The following is an 8501-nucleotide window of genomic DNA, read 5'->3' as shown; positions in this document are numbered from 1 at the left end:
CATCTCATCCTCTGTCACTTCCTTTTCCTCCTGCCCTCAATCTTTCCCAGCATCAGGGTCTTTTCCAATGAGTTGTCCCTTCGCATCAGGTGGCCAAAGTATTGGAGCTTCAGCTTCAGCATCAGTCCTTCCAATGAATATTCAGGACTGATTTCCTTTAGGATGGACTGGTTGGATCTCCTTGCAGTCCAAGGGACTCTCAAGAGTCTTCTCCAATGCCACAATTCAAAAGCATCAATTCCTCGGTGCTCAGATTTCTTTATAGTCCAACTCTCACATCCATACCTGACTACTGGAAAAATGATAGCTTTGACTAGACGGACCTTTGTCAGCAAAGTGATGTCGCTGCTTTTTAATATGCTGTCTAGACTGGCCATACCTTTTCTTCCAAGTTGCAAGTGTCTTTTAATTTCATGGCTGCGGTCACCATCTGCAGTGATTTTGGAGCCCCAAAAAATAAAGTCTCTCACTGTTTCCATTGTTTTCCCACCTATTTGCCATGAAGTGATGGGACCAGACGCCATGATCTTAGTTTTCTGAATGTTGAGTTTTAAGCCAACTTTCACTCTCCTCTTCCAAGAAACCAACATTGGAATACTGCTATTAATTAAACTTCGAGCTTATTTGGATTCCCCAGTGTCCTTTTTCTGTTCCAGGATCCAATCAAGGACACCACATTTATATTTAGGATATTCTTAAAAACAACAATATATCTAACATTTATTGGGCATTTCTATATGTCAAGAATTGCTCTGCATGTTTCATTTAATTAAACACTAAATGTATCAACTCATTTAATTGTCAACATAACCATTGTGATGTGGATATTATCATTATTTGTATCCCCTTTAGATAAGGAAATTGGGGCTTAACTAGCTCAAAATTTTGAAGTAAGACAAGAAGTCAAACCAGCTCTGTGTGACTATAGACTGTTTTCCCCAAACTACTGATCAACACTAGCTCTCAAGAATTTAAACTACCAGGAAAGTATTGGCAAAAGAAATCTGAAATGCAGATTTACACAGTAGTTCTTCCCCTAAGACACCCTGGATCTTTACACAGACACACACACATATACACAAATGGGCCCAGCATCTACTCTGACTGGCCCTGAGTATCCCACAGGGAACAGACAGAATCAAGACTCTCAGGGAGATTATAGTCTAGTTTGGCAGAAACACAGGTAAGCAAGTGATTTCCAGCCAGAGTGGTAAGTGAAGTGGCAGCACGGCGTAGCTCAGTCGGTAAAGAATCCACCCGGGTTTGACCCCTGGGTTGGGAAAATGCCCTGGAGAAGGAAATGGCAACCCACTCCACTATCCTTGCCTGGAAAATCTCATGGACCGAGGATGGGGGAGCCTGGTGGGCTGCAGTCCATTGGGTCACAAAGAGTCAGGCACGACTGAGTGACTAACTCTTAATCTGGCCAAGGGACCCAGGGGAAGGGCACCTCACACAGTAAGTAGCAGGGAGTCTTGAAAGTCTTCACTGAGGAAGAGACATCTAAGCTGAGACTTGGCTGAGTGCAAAGTGGCAAAGAATATATGTGTGGGCGAGCGGGACTTCTAAGTAACAAGAACTGTGTGTGCAAACATCCAGAAGTGGGAAAGAACCTGGCGCATCATTGTAGCTAGAATATAGAGTTGAAGAGGGGAGGAAGACAGGAGAGATCACAGGAGAGAGAGATGCAAGGCCAGGCGCCGCAGTCTTTATGCCACCTTTTGTTACCCAGGGTTATGGTAGGTTCTGCTGCAGTATCAGAGAAGGCGATGGCACCCACTCCAGTACTCTACCTGGAAAATCCCATGGACGGAGGAGCCTGGTGGGCTGCAGTCCATGGGGTCACTAAGAGTTGGGCACGACTGAGCGACTTCACTTTCACTTTTCACTTTCATGCATTGGAGAAGGAAATGGCAACCCACTCCAGTGTTCTTGCCTGGAGAATCCCAGGGACGGGGGAGCCTGGTGGGCTACCATCTATGGGGTCGCACAGAGTTGGACATGACTGAAGCGACTTAGCAGCAGCAGATAAAACCCCAAGTTTCCTTAGCTTAGCATAACAAAGACCCTTCTCACTCCTGTAAGGTCTGCTGTCGGAAGGGCAGCCCTCATCCACCCTTCAGCTCCAGCATCTAGAACACAGGCCTGGAGTGATGCGACAGGCACATAGCTCTTAACTGCCCACACCTGGAAATGACAGATCATTTTCAACTCACATTTCTTATGGCCCCAACCTCATGACAAGCAAATACAGTCTGTGTGCCAGGAACGCAAAATCCGATGGTAGACAAAGGTTTGTGTTTAGCTCACCACAATAAGGAATTTGAACTGTGCCCTGGAGACCCCAAGGTCCACTCAAGAGTTTTTAGCATGAGAATCACGTGGTCTAATTTGTGTTTTAGAAAGCTCACTCTGGCTATAAGGTGAAAGAGCCTAGAGGGAGGCACGAGAACACACAGTCTAACACACTACAGAACTCCAGGGGGGACCCAAGGGTGATGAAGCAAGGGCTTTGACAGTGGAAACAGAGAGAAGTAGATAAATTTCAGTTATATCAGAGACGGAGTGGACAGAATTCTGTGAATGACTGGACAGGGAAGATAGGGAAAGAATGGGTGGGCAGAGGATTCGGAGAGGGTGGAAGGAGTTAAAGAGGGTGCCCAAATTTCTGATCTAGACAGCCAGAAGGCTGGTAGCACCAGTCAGTGAGACAGAAAGAACCATGGAGGTGACCTGGATATAAAAACTGGCCAAGCAGGCTGGTGCATGGGGATGACCCACAGAGATGTTATGGGGAGGGAGGTGGGAGGGGGGTTCATGTTTGGGAACACATGTAAGAATTAAAGATTTTAAAATTAAAAAAATAAAAAACTATAAAATAAAATTTAAAAAAAAAGAAAAGAAAAAATATATATATATAATAAAAAAAAACCCCCCCCAAAAAAAAAAACTGGCCAAGCAATAAGACGCGGGGGTGGGACAGGGCACGTGTGAAGGCATGGTCGGGTGGAGGGAGGGAGATCGAAGGTGAAGTACTTGTGCTCTATAGCGGAAAGTCAATAGTGCTTAAAACTGAAAAATGAAATAGAAGCCACCTAAGCATAATCTTTAGAGATATCAAAAAAATCAGTCAAAAGAGTTTCAAGTGTCTGGGGAAGGGGAGAGCATGGGAGAAATCATGGAAGATGGCTGTTTTTCATAAATTTTGTAGAGCTACAACCGTAAATAAACTATGTGCTTCTATATTTGATTAAAATGGTTGTTATTGATTTATTTTTTTAATACTAGCTCATCTAGAGTGTTGCTATCTCAAGAGGTTCTTTAGCGCCCTTTTCTATCCATGGGGATATCCACGTGATTTAAAAGGGCAATGTGCCTGCAAAGGGAATGTCCCTACTCCATGCCAGATTTCTCCATTCACAATGTGCCCCTGAGACTGAGTCCCAGAAAAATCAGAGAGGGCTTTCTACAGGAGGCCATGTTTAGCCTAGATCTTTAAAAGTCATGGGATTTCATGGAGGAAGGGGCATTTCAGGTGAATGGTAAGGGTGAAAGCATGGAGGTATGACAAAGAGAGATGTGTTCAGGGAATGATTTTAGTTCTTTTTGGCATTCTGGACGACACTGAAATAACTCTAGGATGGGCTTCTATGCTGGTTTAGATGGTAAAGAATCTGCCTGCAATGCAGGAGACCTGGGTTCAATCCCGGGTTAGGAAGATCCCCTGGAGAAGGAAATGGCAACCCACTCCAGTATTCTTGCCTGGGAAATCCCATGCACAAAGGAGCCTAGCGGGCTACAGTCCATGGGGTCACAAAGAGTTGGACACAACTGAGTAACTAAGCGTGCTATATGGAAACAGAAGATCAATCAGGATCAATCAGGTAGTGCAATGATATTTGTGCACTGTTTCACCAAATCAGGCCCATGGACCACCTGTAACAGGGACCTAAGGATCCTTCAGTGCTTCTAAATCCTCAGGAGGGGTGAGGCAGTAATCTACACTATAATATGTTCTCTCAGTAAATCCTATACATCCTAAAATTTGAGAAACATCAGTCAAGCACAAGGAAATAAAGTCCCGAAGTAGTGACTGAATGGGAAGGAGAAAATGGTCACTAGACCCAGGACCTCATAGACTGCAAGTGCCTCTTGGATCTTGAACTGGTCTCAGTCATCATGTCAGGGTAAGTGGCTCTATGGGCTACAAAGAAATGCAGATGCTGACGGCAGGGGGCAACACTCAACAGCTCCTGCCCCCCACCTACTGCCATTCCTGCCTCACTAAAAGGGATCCTTGTAGTGATATGTTGGGAGAAGTACTAACTTCCAGGCTCAGCTTTTCCATTGCATGTGTGATCTGAAGAAGTTGTTTATGGAAGAAAAAAAAAAAAAAGAAAAACCTGCTCCTTCACTTGGGTCTCAGTTTCACCAACTGTAAAATGAGGTGGTTAGACTAGATTACCTCAAAGGCCATCTGAAATACAAACATCTGAAAACAACTATAGATAATATCCAGAATATTCAAGGACCTCCTGCAAATCAAAAAGAAAAACAGCAAGAACCCCAATAAAAATACTGGCTGAGAATATGAACGGGCAACTTAAAGGAGGAAAAGGAAGCTAACTAGCATACAAAGAAGTGCTCACATTCATTAGTATTCAAAGAAATGCAAATTAAAACAATAGATGTTACTTTACACTTGTTAGATTGGTAAAAAAAAAAAAATTTGAAAGCTGGACCTTGTCACCTGTTGGCAGGGATGTAGGAAGGAAGTAGAGATGGGTACAGTCAGCCAGGAGAGCAATCCAGCATCACTTAAGTCAAATTGAGTGTGCTTACCCTACCACCCAACAGGTCCACTCAGTCCTGGGTAGATCTCCTGCAGAAATGATTTCGCAGCCTACCATGGAGCACACGTGAAGACATCTGTTGCAGTGTTCTTGGTAGCAGCATAGAGTTGGAAGAGTGACTAGGTAAAATGTAGAGTGCTACAGAATGGCTATCAGCAATTAACTCGATGTACATATGGCAGCATGAGTGGATCTCAGAAACACAATGCTGAGAGAACAAAGGGGGAAACATAATGAGAATTTTTATGATTCCCCCAAATCCTGAAATCCCCTAGTAAAATCTAAAGTCCTTACACTGTCCTGCAAAGCCCCACGTGATCTGCCTCCCTGCCTCCATCTCTGTTTTCCTCACCGACATCGTCTTCTACCACTGTCCCACTACTCACTCTGCCCCAGCCTCACTGGCTGCCTGCTATAGATACATGCCAGGCACTGAGGCTGCAACAGACCCTTTGCACTGGCTGTTCTTCTGCCTGGAATTGTAAGCCTTCAGAATCCTCTACAGACACACACACACACACACACACACACACACACACGGTCCCCCTTGCCCAACTCTATTTTTACCTTAGATAATAATGAAATGTAATGATAAGTAAATTTTATAGTCATCTTAAAGGTAGTAAATGCTGTCACCCCACCCCTACATTTACCACTAGAACATGAGTTCTGTGAGGGCAGGAACTCTTGCCTGTTTTTCTTTTTTTTTCCTGACATCTCTGAAGACCTAGAACAAAGCCTATCATAAAAGAGGCACTTCTAAACTTTTCTTGGATAAGTAAATGAAAGGTGAGTGGGAATGAGGGTGTGTGCATGCTAAATAACTTCATTCATGTCCAACTCTTTGCAACTGTAGCCCGCCAGGCTCCTCTGTCCATGGAATTTTCCAGGCAAGAATACTGGAGTGGGTTGCCATGCTCTCCTCCAAGGAATCTTCCTGACCCAGGGATTGAACCTGAGTTTCTTACATCTCCTGCATTGGCAGGAAGGTTCTTTACCACTAGCACCGCTGAGAAGCCTGAGACTGAGGGTAAAAATTACATTTAATAAAAAAAAAGGAGAAGGGCTGAGAACAGGAAAATGATGGTGAGGTTCAATTTATTGAGAGATACGAGTAATTTAACTTTTGTGCCTGAGATTTACAAAGGGGGATAACTGTGGATCAGTGTCTCATCTGCCTCCCAGTGCCCACCCACTCCACCCCAGCCCATCTGTTGGAGATCCTCTTCCTGCCAGGTCTTTGCACAATGAGCCGACCAAACCCTGGCTGTGGGAAGAACCCTCTGTTTCATCTACAAGAGCTGCTGTCTCTGAGATTTCAAGACCACAACAGGGCTGAGGGCATGTTCTGGCAACAGTGTACATGACTCCACCCAGCATCTCACACTTCCTCAGACACAGGGCCCACCTGAGCAGGAGAGGTCTGGACACAGAAGAGCATCTAATAACCAACTCACAAAGCCTTTCCTCAACTTTGAAGGAAATTATTCCCCCATTGGATAAATAAGAAAACTAACATTGAAAAAGGTTAGCACTTGGTCCAAAAGGTCAACAAAAAGTCTACAAATAATAAATGCTGAAGAGGGTGTGGAGAAAAAGGAAGCCTCCTACACTGTTGGTGGGAATGTAAATTGGTGCAGCCACTATGGAGAGAAGTGTGGAGGCTCCTCAAAAATTAAAAATAGAGCTACCGTGTGATCCAGCAATGCCACTCCTGGGCATGTGCCTGGAGAAAACTGTAATGCAGAAAGATACACGCACCCCAATGTTCACAGCCATGTTTTACATCAGCCAAAAGATGGAAGCAACCTAAATGTCCATTGAAAGAAACGGGTGAAGATGTAGTACATATAGACAACGGAATACTGATGTTGTCGCTCAGTCATTCAGTCGTCTCCAACTCTTTGCAACCCCACGGACGGTAGGTCACCAGGACTCAACTATGCCCTCTGACCTCCACTATCTCCCAGAGTTTGCTCAGGCTCATGTCCATTGAGTCGGTGATGCTATCTAACCTGCTTGTCATCTGCCGCCCCCTGTCCTTTCGCCTCAGTCTTTCTCAGCATCAATGTCTTTTCCAATGAGTCAGCTCTTCACATCAGGTGGCCAAAGTATTGGAGCTTCAGCTTCAGCATCAGTCCTTCCAATGAATATTCACGGTTGAGTTCGTTAAGATTGACTGGTTTGATCTCCTTGCAGTCCAAGGGACTCTCAAGAGTCTTCTCCCAGGACCACAATTTGAAAACATAAATTCTTTGGTGCTCAACCTTCTTTATGGTCCAACTCTCACATCCATGCATGACTACTGTATAGCTTTGACTATACAGATCTTTGTCAGCAAAGTGATGTCTTTGCTTTTTAATATGTTGTTTCAGTAAAAAAAAAAAAAAAGAGAGAGAGAGAGAGAATGAAATAATGCCATTTGTATCAACATGGATATACCTAGAGGTTGTCATACTAAGTGAAGTAATCCAGATAAAGACATATCATATGATATCACTTATATGAAGAATCTGAAAAAAAAAAGATTCAAATGAACTTTTATACAAAGTAGAAATACACTCACAGACTTATAAAATAAACTGATGGTTACCAAAGGGGAAAGGTGTAGGGGCCGGGGATAAATTAGGAGTCTGGGATTAACACATATCTGCCACTCTATATGGAGCTTCCCCAGTGGCTCAATGGTAAAGAATCTGCCTGTAGTGCAGGAGACACAGGTTTGATCCCTGGGTTTAGAAGATCCCTTGGAGGAGGGCACAGCAATTCTCTCCTGTATTTTTGCCTGGAGAACCCCATGGACAGAGGAGCCTGGTGGGCTACAATCCATAAGGGTGCAAAGAGCTGGACATGACCAAAGCGACTGAGCATGCATGCATATAAAACAGATATCCAACAAAGACCTGCAGTATGGCACAAGGAACTATACTCAGTATTTTGTAATAACCTATAAGGGAAAAGAATCTGAAAAAGAATACATATACATATTATATATGCATACACACGTAACTAAATCACTGTGCTATACACCTGAAGATAACATGCCACTGTAAATCAACTATACTGCAATTTAAAAAAAAAAGAGTTAATGGCAAAAAATTTAATTAATTAAATAAAATTTAAAATGTCAACATGGTCCTATGGTACTATTTCACCTGGTCAACACCTGGCAGTGCTGGGATTTCAGCCAGTCTGTCTTCCTGATGCCGTGCGTTGTGTTTTCTCTACCAGGTTAGCTTCCTTCTCTGTACAAAGAAGACTCCTATGTTAGGGAAATTAACAAACTTAATTTTTCCTGTTTGATTTTTCATGCTTTTACTGTCATCTCCTCCCTGTGGCTAACCACTTTTCATCTCTAGGATTCAAATTCAAAACCTGTGGATTGGATACAGGCCATCTAAAAGCTAATGTTAGAAAATAGGGGCAAATGGATCACCTATTACTACTAAGACTTTAAAAGGATTATCCATTCCTTGCAAGCAGCCAGATGGTAGATACGGTATACAGGCCATCAGCTCTGGCAATAATAGTTCTGATACTTCTGAGGGGTAAGGAAGGAAGCACTGAGAATATGGGACAATCTGAAGGCAACGCTAAGTGCAGGTAGATTAGGAAAGGGTGCAGGCTGATTGGCTTCTTAACCAGGCC

Source organism: Budorcas taxicolor, chromosome 3, assembly GCF_023091745.1.
Source record: "Budorcas taxicolor isolate Tak-1 chromosome 3, Takin1.1, whole genome shotgun sequence".
NCBI classification, from domain to species: Eukaryota; Metazoa; Chordata; class Mammalia; order Artiodactyla; family Bovidae; genus Budorcas; species Budorcas taxicolor.
The sequence above is the reverse complement of the archived record's forward strand: the minus strand, read 5'-3'. Positions refer to the sequence as shown.